The sequence below is a fragment of the Gordionus sp. m RMFG-2023 genome, chromosome 1, assembly GCF_954871325.1.
Source record: "Gordionus sp. m RMFG-2023 chromosome 1, tfGorSpeb1-WG-v2, whole genome shotgun sequence".
Classification (NCBI taxonomy): domain Eukaryota; kingdom Metazoa; phylum Nematomorpha; class Gordioida; order Chordodea; family Parachordodidae; genus Gordionus; species Gordionus sp. m RMFG-2023.
The window spans coordinates 14,135,240-14,148,534 of NC_088775.1; positions in this window are offsets into that span (position 1 = coordinate 14,135,240).

Consider the following 13,295-nt stretch of genomic DNA (forward strand, 5'->3'; position numbering starts at 1 on the left):
ATAATTGGGTCATTAACGGATAATATGTCATCCAAATTTATCAATTCCATATCCTGATACTATCTTCTTCATTTTCTCCAAAAACTCTAGAAAAAATAAATTTATTAAATATTTTTTGCTAAATATAAATATTACTTAAATGCCTTGACTTCGTTCCATTGTCAGTCACAATCTTCACCACCTTAATATGAATTTTATAGAACTTGTGGATACCCATGATTTCGTTGGCCAAAACATCATATGTTTGCCTCCCAATTATCCTCCTCAGTGCCAAAGCGGCTGACCTTCTCTTGAGGGTTAATGGATCCAGCCAATGTGCAGTAAGTCCTAATAAAATAAACATTATAAAATTCATATAAATATAATACCTTCGATGACCACTCCAACAATCAGCAGTGGTGCATACATAAGAAACTTCAGACAAATCTCTTATAAGATTTGTCGTCATATAAGAGAAGGAAGTAGATATTCTGTTGCCCAGTGTTTGGCGACAAATAATTTTTGTCGCAGGAGAAAAAGTTTTAATCATTTTTTCAAATGAAGGATCATCAACCAGAGACAATGGTTGGAAGGTGTCAATAATAAAATCCATGATAACCTTGTCTGCTGTTTTTTGCGATATAGCTGGAATGTTTAGATTGTTAAAATTTAATTTAGATTGTCTGCGTTTGCAACCAGAACCACTTTGGTTTTGCAGTGATATATTTTTTTTGTGTAGAGAATTCGTTGAGGTGTATGGTAATCTCATTTTTAAATTCACTGTGCTTTTTCTTTATAAAAGAAAAAAATAGTATGTATCAAAGTTGGATGAAAATAACTTCTCCTGAATCAAATTTCATTTTTAAAATTTTATATGGAAATTTAAAGTTAAAAAAAACAATGTACAGGCTGAATGTAAAACCTATATAAACAAAAAAATGATAAAGGGTTCAACACAAATTTTGTTAAACATATCAAAGTATATTATTTAATTTATATATGGTTAAAAAAGGTTCATATAGGTTATTTTAAATTTTAAGTTTACAATATTGTCTTTGTCTATCATTATTAAAAGTTGCCCAAGATGATATGGGCTAAAGATTTTGATAAAATATTTTCCTATATATGAATATAATTAGCCTTTTTGGCATTTAAGAAATATGGATTAAGGGTTCAACAAATTTTGTTAAACATATTAAAGTATATTTTATTAGTGGTTAAAAGGGGGTAGGTTATCTTAAAAATTTAAGTTTACAATATTGTCTATCATTATTAAAAGTTGCCCAAGATGATATGGGTCAAAGATTTTGATAGAGTATTTTCCTATTATGAATATAATGAGGCTTTTTGGCATTTAAGAACTTATGGATTGAGTCAAATGATACAAAAAATACTTTCAATTCAAAATATATTATTTAAAAAAGCCCTAAAAATGTTGTCAAGAGGATTATATAATCAAGCTCAAACTGAAACTCTAATACTAATTGATTAGATTTAACATATTATAATAAAGAAATATTAGAATAGATATTTATTTTTCTTTTGGTGAAACATTGCTAAGTTCAATACAAATAACATTGAACTGATTATATTAAGGAAGTCAAAATACATTATAAAGGCATAATTATTAGTTATTACACTTCCATTTATTATAAATACTCTTCTTTTGAAAATTAAACTAATATAATAGTAATATTAAAAAATAAATTCCTAATTATTATATATAAATAACAAAACCAAGATTAACTCTTCATCAAATATTTTATTAATTATACTGTATCTAATAATTCACTTTTATTATAAAGAATCTGTATCTAGATTCTATTTCTGTAGGACCTGCTCAATTCAGGAATGTAATAAATTAAATTTAAACATGTTGACGTTAAGATTATCAAATAAAAAAAATTTAAAATAATTACTTGTAAATGTCTCTTTAAGTTCGAGGATGATATTTTGGAAGATGATATTATCTTCTTACAGAGACGGCATTTGGTGCTGATCATATTATAAGAGTTGCTTTCATCCATTTCACATAAAGTAAAATACTTACTTAATTTCAAAATGGCAAAAGATTCTCATTCTCACTTATATCTGCTGATCAATAGTAGAAGCAATAGTATCTTCTAAATTTATAATGGACATTTACATTTAGCTATTATAATAAATATTAATATATTATTATAAATTTATATTAAATAACTTGTAATAGCTCTAAATCTCGTAAAATTTAGGAAATGAATAAATATATCTATAAAATAAATGGTGGAATGGAAGTTGATAAAATATGAAGATAGATATTTTTTTAAAAAATAATATTTTAATTTAATTTTCAAAATTTTTATTTTATTTATTGCTTTTTAAGTAAAAAATTAATTTTTAAAAAGATCGGGATAGAATTTTAAACAAAATGATCTCGATCTCGATCCTCAATTTAAGTCAGAATCATAAATCTCGTAAAATTGACAAATTTGCGATCGAATCCAGGATCGTCGATCTTTTGATTCGATCTTTTAACAACGCTGTAAGACTCCTTTAACATATATTATAACAGAATGTCCGACCTCCTATATATCATCCTCCAAGGACGGAACCATAAAATTGTAAGAAAAAACATTATCTTTGCTAGGATTCGAAGCCAAAACCATCGAATTGGTAAACGACGCTCTTGCCGATTAGGCTACAGATACTTTTCGAAATTCACGATTTAAATATTATAAATAAATTTGGTAGTACCTATCCAAATGAAAATTTGATAGGTACTACCATAAAGTAATACCTATCATTAACCGAAACAGAATGCATTACAATCGACTTACAAATAAACAAAACCAAAACAGAAATATGTTCCTCAACCCGGAGATACCCTCTGATTTTTTTTAAAGTATTGAAAAAGATATCCAACTCTTGGGCTCCCCATTACTAAATAATAATATATCCGAAAAATTATCGATAAAACAATTTCTTAAATGCAAAACTTGAAAAGTTTATTAACCATATTCCATCACACCAACTTTTTTATTTATTGAAAATAGTTTTTATCTATCTAAAATCTCGCATCTTTTTCAATCATCGTCCTCATTTACCGCCTCAAAATTTTTCAATCAACATAATATTCGATTAAAAACTTTATAGAAAGAATCCTCACTCTCATTATCGGACTTTAATTGGCACCTTGCCCATTTACCTGCTACACTAGGGGGTATCAACATGATATCTTTAGAACTATTGTCCCTATCTACATATCTCAAATCACCTATCCCTCAATTGAGCGATCTAATTATTTATAACACCTAATTATGATCTTTTAATCACAGCAATTGAAAGTTGGAATCAACTTACCACAAATGGTTTTACATTTCCAACCGAAATATCTAACAAATTTATCATTGAACCCCTAATTAAGAACCTACAAAATAGCCTTAATCCTACTGTTATTAACGCATACAATTATTACAATCCAACGATAAATACGGAGGACGAATGGCTCGAAGCACTACCAAGCCAAACCTTAGATAATCTCTTAATTAACCAAGAACTGAGAGTTACTATAGGATTTAAACTTGGATGCTCACTCACACAACCACACACATGCCACCAATGTAACTTATCTATACATCCTAACGCCCAGCACAGCCTTAACTGCACCCGTAGTCAAGGTCGCCATCTCCGTCATAAAGCAATCAACAAAATCATCCATAAAACATTTAATAAGGCAAAAATTCCCAAAATACTCGAACCAACTAAATTTTTATTACAGGATTGCCTTAGACCCGACCAGGGTTGATCAAAATTTTCAAATTGCTGGAGAAATTTGGTATTATGCTGGAAAAATATGAAAATTGCGGTAGAAATATAAAAATTGCTAAAAAAAAAATTTTTGCGGGCCTTCGGCAGGGATTTTGAATTGACTTAATTATCCGCCTATTATTTTTATAATTACTTTATATAAATACAAAGTCGGTAACTATTTTCCTTTTATAGTCAAAACAATAGATTCTTTATTATAAAATTGTTTCCTATATATAGTCTTTTATAATTATGTCATTTAACTACTACTAATATGCAATTACATTGACCTCCATAAGATAATATAAAATGTAAGAAATATATAATTCAAATAGCGTAATCTTTTATATATATAAACATTCAAATATAACATATCTTCTTTCCCACCAAGTTAAAATCTTCTATCAATCTTTTTATTACCAAGTTCAAGTTCATCTATTAATCTTTTTGTTGGCTTTCGTTCCCTTGTTGGATAACGCGGTTGCCTTCCTTTTTGACTTGGTTCAATTGGTATTATTGATTTGGTTTCGTCTGGTTCTTTCCTTATTTGTAGTTGATCTGCGTGTTTTCGTACTATTTTATCTTTTTCTTCTACGTTATACGAGAATTTTGCTTGTTGATTTATTATTTTTCCTTCATGCCATCCTTTTTCAAGTGAATTTTTTATCCAAACTAATTCGTTTTCTCCAAAATCTCTATGTATGCCTTTGTTTAACTGATCGTGTTTTACTACAGAGGTTTCTAATTTTTCAGTAATTGATAGTTTCACCCAGTCTAATAAAGTATTTAGTCTTCTTCCCATAAATAGTTTGGCAGGTATTCGGCCCGTTGAGGAATGTTTAGAATTTCTATATGTAACTAATACTTCATTAAGGCATTTTTCCCCATCATTTGTTTGTTCTCTGTTAGCAAAATACCGATTTTTTATAGTTTGTATGCATCTTTCAACTAATCCGTTACTTCTCGGATGGTATGGTGTAGTTTTTATGTGTTGTTTATTTTTATTTTTGCACCATTTGTAAAATTCATTTGAAATGAAATGTGGACCATTGTCTGTGACAATTTGACGTGGAACACCATATCGTGTAAGCCATTTTTCTAATCTATTTATTAAATTTTTACTTGTGGTATCTTTTATTCTATCGATCTCTACCCATTTTGAATATGCATCGATTCCTACCAGCCAATAAAATCCGTCTAGTGGTCCGGCAAAATCTAAATGTACCCTTTCCCAGGGTTGTACTGGCAGATTCCATGGGTATACGGCAACTTCTTGTATATCTCTGCGATGTTTTTGACACCCAATACAGCGGTTGACTAATTTTTTGACATCTTTATCTAATTTTTCCCACCATATATAATGTTTCGTAATGGATTTCATCGATGTAATACCGGGATGACCTGTATGTAATATCTGTAAAACTCGTTTTTGTAGTGAATATGGAATTATTAAGCGACCATTCCAAAATAGGATACCGTCATCATTTTCTATTTCATCTATTCTTGTTCTAAAAGCTTGTAATTCTGGTGCTTGATTTTGTATATTTGTACCATTTAATAATATTTTTACTCTTCTTAAAATTGGATCTTTCGCAGTTTCATCTCTAAGTTCTTTTCTTGATAGAGTTAATGTGTCATAAGTAAGATTTCGTATATATTTCACTGTTTTATTTTCACTTGTTATTTTATTATCATTTTTCTCTATTGGGTTTCGCGATAAAGCATCTGCAATTATATTTCTTGCGCCATTCTTATACATTATTTCATAATCATATGCTGATAGTTTATAAGCCCAACGTAACAATCTTTGGTTTGTTAAGGCGTTTAAATCTCTGTTATCCCCATATATTTTTATTAAAGGTTTATGGTCCGTTCGTATTTTAAATTTTCGTCCATACAAATAGTTATGAAATTTTTCTACACCGTTTACTATGGCTTTGGCTTCTTTGTCGATTGTTGAATAATTCTTTTCAGCATCTTGTAAAGTTCTCGAGGTGTAAGCTATTGGGTATTCGTTACCATTATCATATTTTTGCAAGAGTACAGCTCCAAATCCTTGGTTTGATGCATCTGTTTCTAGTATTAACTCAAGATCCGGTTTATAAAATTGTATAGTATTGTGTTCTGTTACTATTCCTTTTACTTTTTCAAATAATGCATCATCTTTTTTAGTCCAATTCCATTTAACATTTTTACTAGATTATGTAATTCGGCTATGATTCCATGTAAGTTTGGTATGAACCGTGTACAATAGTTTAATATACCTAAAAATGATTTTATGTTATGTCTATCTTTAGACGTTGGATATTTTTGTATTGCTATTATTTTATTTTTATCCGGGTGTATTCCATTTTGATCTATTATGTATCCTAAATATGATACTTTTTCTTTCATAAAATTTATTTTGCTTGTTTTGACTTTTAATCCCGCATTTTGTAATTTTTTAAGGACTTGTTTTATATTCTCGATATGTTCATTATCATTTTTTCCTGTAATTATAACATCATCTAAATAAACTGCTGTATCTTTACAATCAGCAACTAAATCGTCCATATATCGTTGAAATATTATTGGTGCTGTAGCTATACTAAAAGGTAATCGTAAATAGCGGTAGTATCCATTTGGTGTTACCATTGTTAATAATTCTTGCGATTCATCGTCAATGCTCATTTGTAGGTATGCATCTTTGAGATCTAATGTTGTATATTTATTTCCATTCGCTATTTTTGCTAATAATTTTTCAAACGTTGGTAGAATGTGATAGTCTTTTAGAATAAATTTATTTAACGTTACTTTAAAATCTCCACATAATCGTAGTTCGCCTGAAGTTTTACGTACCACTACCATTGGAGTACTCCAGGTTACTCTTGTTGTTGATGGATCTATTTTCTTGATTATATTATTTTCTTCCAAACGTTTCAGTTCATTTTCAATTTCTACTTTTAAAGGCAACGGTACTCTTCTAGCTGGCAGTGCAATTGGTTTTGTATTTTCTTCCAATTGTGGTTTTACTGGTTCGACATTTTTTATTAATCCTAATTTATTATCAAACACCGTAGCAAATTATTTATATAGTTTGTTAATATTTACGCTACCATTATCATTGTATTTATATCTATTGTTGATCATATTGATTTTTACATTTTTTGGTAACGATAAGTCAAATTTGATAATCCATGGAAATTCAAATAGAGCTGCATCATTTGTTTGTGTGACTAATAATGGAAGCCATTTTATGTTATTATTTAATTGTACCTTACATCAGCTTCACCCATAATTTTTATTCTATTATTTCCATATGTAGTTGGTGCTTTAGCCCTTCTAAGTTTTGGCTTTCCGATTTTATTCCATATTATTTCATTAATAATGGTTACTGCCGAGCCAGTATCATATTCCATTTTAATTTTTTGGTTGTTTATTAATACCTCAATTGTTGGATGTTGTCCATATTTGTATATTTTTCTTATTGAGACATCCGAATCGTCTTCTTTATTATTGTAATGTTCCGTAAATCTTTTCTTTAGCTCTACAACATACGGCGAAGTGGTTTGGTTTCCTACATTTACTGCACAATTTTCCGTAGGCGGGACAATTTCTAATAGCATGAAACCGATTACAGAAATAGCATGGTTTTCTCCAATTACTATTATTATTTATGGTGGTTATTATACCCGGGCACTAGTTCTCTTTTTACATATGCTTTATTATAATTTTGATAGTGCCGTTTATCATTATTATTATACTTATACTGCCGATTATTTTTAAGGCTCTTTTATTTTATATACCATTTTAGCAGTATTATTTATTTCTAAGTCGGCTCGTTCCATCGCTAAAGCTAATTCTACCACTTTGTTTAAGCTTAACGGTTGGTCTTCGTCTTTAGTATCTGGATATCTTAATCGTAGTTCTTTATCCAGTTGTGACATCTTTAGTCCGGTGATTAATTGATCTCGAATTCTCAGTTCTACATTGTCTTCAAATTCGCATCTTCGGACTAGCTCCTTTATATTTTTTAAATAGCTCATTACGGATTCAGTAGCCCCGCGACTTAATCTAATGAAATCAATTCTTGATGCCAAAATAGTTTTTTCATCTTTATATAGTTGTTTTGCTATTTTATATATGTAATTCCATCCTACCTCCTCTATATTCCTAGGATAGAGTAATTTTTTGATATCAGTAGTTATAATGTTTATTCCTCCATATGCTATAAATAATTTTTTTAAAGTGGCGTCAGTTTGAGGAATATTTTTCACATTTAGTATATATTTGATATAATCAACGTAGTCCTCGATAGAACAATCCTCCTTTTTAAAGTCCTGGAGAATAATTTTATCCATAATTTCTAAATATATATAATTTTTTTTTTATAAACAGAAATTTTTTTTATAATTCTATATATTATTAAACTTGACCGAAAACCGCGCGACTTAGATTTTTTTTTTTTATTTAGTCGCCATTTTTTATAGTCAAAACAATAGATTCTTTATTATAAAATTGTTTCCTATATATAGTCTTCTATTATTATGTCATTTAACTACTACTAATATGCAATTACATTGACCTCCATAAGATAATATAAAATGTAAGAAATATATAATTTAAATAGCGTAACCTTTTAATATATATATATAAACATTCAAATATAACATTTCCCAAAATAAAATACGCCTTGATTTATTAGAATATATTAATTTATAAAACAAACCAACGATCTTTTTTAAATGTAAAAGAATGTAAACAAGATAAAATTTTATTAAAAAAAACGATTTTAATTTTACAATTAAAAATATATTTTATGTGAATGTCCCGCAAAACGACCGCAATTGGAAATCTACCATGTGTGTGTATAACATTATAGGAATAGGCGCTTAATTATCACGTATCACGTTTAAATACATAATAAGGTACTCCAAAAATAAGAAATAATACAGATGTAACTACAGTTGCGCCAATTTTAATCACTTATCTTGTAGTGCAACATTCACAGAGATACTTATCATCACAATGTTGGTAGAATCTTTTTCCCATAATATTTAACGACTCTAATATAAATGAAAACTATACTTGTAGAACAAAAATAAGCAAGGCTATCATTAATGTTTTAGAATCTAAATCTAGGAGGTCAAATCTTGACGATTTGAAAGATGGGCATACATATGCAATTCTAACAGATGCATCTAATAAGGGAAGAAATATTATAATATTTGCCTTGATCCTTAGCTATTTCAACAAAATTAAGGTCGATTCAATAAAACTATTAAATTTTTTCCCCTCAAATAGTGAAAAATCCGAAGACATAGCTAACCATATAATGGCAAATATAGCAGATTCGAGATTATCAATAAATTGCATGTTAGCTTTATGATCTGAAATACATCAGTGAATTTGGTAAAAACAGTGTATTTACAGAATTGAGTTAGCACAATGTTGGTTGGGAATGTTCCTAATACCCGCCATCTATAGAATTTTAAAATTTTATAAACCTTTAAAAAAATATTTCTTAAATAAAGATTATAAAAGCTGTCCTAACATTTTGAAAATTTTTCATTAATGAATGGCAGAGGTATATTTAGCAATGATTTTACATGTAGAAAATCTACTAAATGCTGTTAATGTGTAGTTGCAATCAGAAGAATTTTAACAAAAATTCACAAAATTATTCTGCAGATGTGTTCATCTTTACAGTTAAAAATTGACAATAAATTTTATGGCGCCATTGCTAAAACTTAATTATATTTTATTTGAGATTTAAATAATAGAACTAAATGTTTACCGTCGTTATGATATTTATATAATTCCTGGCATGACATATTATATATTTGTTTAATCATTAGCTCGGCCTCTAATGTTGTTAAAGCAATCCGATTTCTCTCATTTTTCCAGGCAGTCCTCATCAGGCTAAAAATGCGATAGGATGAGGCATTAGAATGAGGTAAGGAGAAGACATACTCGGATATTTTTTCAAAGGATGGGGATTTATCGTTATTACGAAAAAAATTCTACCTATTTCTCCTCTGCTTTTATACCATCAAACTTTAAGTATTTAGGCGAATCATAAAAAATAAAGAGAATTACAATCTCCTCAAACAAGGCATCAATCTCTTTCAGTATTTTTAATATATTTATTAAATTATGAAAACCATCAATTGATGGTTTCTATTCCAAGGTCATAATATTTATACATTTGTAAATAGAATTATTAAAATCAAATTTTGATTGTAAATATTCTAAAATTGTCTTAATAAAAATATCTGCTTCATTTAAAAATGTATTAATTAGAGTATTATTTGAACATTTAATATAATATTTTGAGCAATAGCGCCATAAAATTTATTATTAATTTTTAATTGTATAGATGAACAAAGCTGTAGCATGATTTTGTGAATCTTTTTTAATAAAGGATATTCTGATTGCAACTGAATATTAACTGCATATAATAGATTTCCTACATGTGTAACTAATCTTAAATATGCTTCTGCCATTTCAAATTTGAAAAAATTTTTCAAAATTTTAGGACAGCTTTTAAATCTCTATTTAAAAAGTATCTTTTTAATTGTTTGTAAAATTTTAAAATTCTATCGATAGCAGGTATTAATGATAACCACCTGGTACATATCGCAACAACTCACACCATTCAGACCACTCCACCAACTCTTTCAATTCATTAACTCTTTTAGTTGATGAATTAAATTCGTTAAAACATTTCATCACGATTATTTCGATCTACAGATAGTACATTCATTGCCTTCTTGCAAGAATTATGCAGTATATGGCATGTACAGCCAATTTGTATTAATTCATTATTGTGCTGCCTCAATTCAGTCACTTTGGTTTTTGCCAAAATTGACAGAGGCATTATCAGCGCAGAAAGCTGACATGATAACCCTGAATCAGCTATATTTACCATTATGTGGCTAGCTACATCGTTGGATTTTTCACTATCCGAGAAAAGAATTTTAACAGTTTTATTGAAATGTTGTTATTCTTGTTGAAATAGCGAAGGATCGAGGGAAATGTTTTAATATTTCCCTTATTAGATGCATCTGTTAGAATTGCATATGGATGCCCATCTTTCAAATCGTCTAGAATTGACCTCTAGGATTCAGGTACTAAAACACTTGTTGTAACTTGCTCATTTTTGTTCTGCCACAAGTAAGGTTTGTACTTATATTGGAGTCGTTAAATATCATGAGAAAAAGATTCGACCCTCATTGTGATGATATAGTTCTGTGAATGTTGAACTACATGATAGATGTATACGATTTCCGCAAATGTAATTGCATCTGTATTATTTATTATTTTTGAGAATATTTTTGTATTGTTTTCGATGTTGATATACACCCCTGTACTGACTTATATGAATGAAATGATGTCGATTTATTATTGGATAAAAATAAAACAGGATAGAAAGAAATTTACAAACTAGACATGTTTTTCGAATAAATATTTAATACTTATTTTAAAAATATAAAAATAATCAATTAATGTCTCTCAAAATCATAATTTTTATATTAAAAAGGTTAAAATACTTTCAAAAAAAATTGCGGGAGAAATTAAAAAATTGCGGTAGATTTTTGCGGGAGATTTCCCATTGTGGTAGTTTTGCGGGAGAGAGAGGTCTGCGTGTAAACTAAAAAATTGCGGGAGTCTCCCGCTGATGGGGGGAGACATGGCAACCAAGGACCCGACGATTTAACATGTACGCCCTGGTCCAACGGCAAATCCCTTATTTGGGACGCAACCTGCGTCTCCTCCTTTCCTTCCTCAATTAATTCTAATCCTCTAACTACTATGGAAAATAAAAAATTAATAAATATTCAAATCTCAATGATTTTATATTTCAGCCAATAATTTCAACTTACAGCAATTTTTCCCAGTCAATATACCTTTTTTAAAAATTTTATAGCGGAAAATATTTAGAATAACAAACGAAACTTTAACTATACTTGTATTTTGGAACACACACTAAATTAAGCACTTTTTAGAGCCTTTGATACTTATATATATATTTTTATTTAGTAATTTTATATATTTTTGTAAATAGTTAGTTAATATAATTTTTATATAATTGGATATAACACTCTAATTTCTTTTCTCTCGAGCAATGAGAAAATAAATATTTTTGCCCTATAAAAACTCTTGTAGTTAACCCCAAAATTGCGGAAATATATATATACTCAGTGGCGTCACTAAAGTTCGTGCAGGGGCTCGAGCCCCCTTAAAAATTTGAATAGCCCCCTGAAGCAATTTTTCTTAATGGCTCCGTAATATCCCCTTGAACTAAAAATAAATTTTTTTTGATTGCCACTTGAATGATTTCTTTTATAATTCTACGTAATATATAGATTTTATTATTTATAAATTAATAAGACTATCTAAATTTTTATTAAATGAGTACTATTTTAATTATTAGATTAGATTAGTACATATAAATTATATTTTCACAATGTCAGCTTGCAATCAAATTCTATATTAAAATAGAATATCAATATCACTCACTAAATATTAATTTAGCATTAACAGTTGAAGCTTAATTGACTTTTATTATAAATTATTATACCATTTATTAATTGAAAATTAACATATTTAATATTGTAATTAGCCGAGTTCTAAATCACTAATTAACTATATTATTCATTTTTAAATTTACTAACCATACCTCTTCTTAAAAATATTTTCAAGGTTCAAATAAATATAAGAGATTTCTCTATAAAAAGTAAACATAAAGTTTATAATCCTCTATTATATATAATTGGTTTTAAAATATTCGGCAAAATCAATTTTACAGACGCATTTGACAGTTATATAATATATTACAGTTAATACTTTAATAAATTTTACTAATAATGCTTATGATAATAAATATAAGTAACAATTTGTATTTAATTCTTTTACGCCATCTATTTAATTAAAAATATTATTATAAATTAAACATCTTATTATTCATTCCACAATGGATGTAATAAGTTAGATATCTTATCTTCTCTATTTTAACGTGTTTTTAGGAAAGCAATCTTAATTGCTTTCATAATATCACTCTGGTTCTTATTTTATTGATACAAAATGTTTAATTTCTAATACGGCATCCTTGCCCTAAATAACTTAAGGCTTCATATATTTGCATAATTTCTTCTAAAGATTTTTAATGTTTTTGTTTTATCAATTTATCTAACATTCTGATATGAGTTAACATTGTGAGTTTCATGGCTGTGACTGCCAATTAACCAGCATCTATTATTTGTGTGGCTATGTAAGTTAAGATTATTATACAGCTGCTGAGAGCATATGATTGTATATTTTAGATAAGTAATAATGGTCAACTGTGTGGTCGTTTATATATCATTAAAAATGAAAGATAATCTTATAGTTAATATCTCACAATAATTTTCTCGATTACCTATCTAGCTTCTATCATGTCATTTAAGAGGAAGCTCTAACCACCATATTCATATAGTTTTATGATTTGGATTGGTCGTTTATATTCTCTTCTTCAAGAATTATTCATTTGGTTAGGCCTATAAATTTTT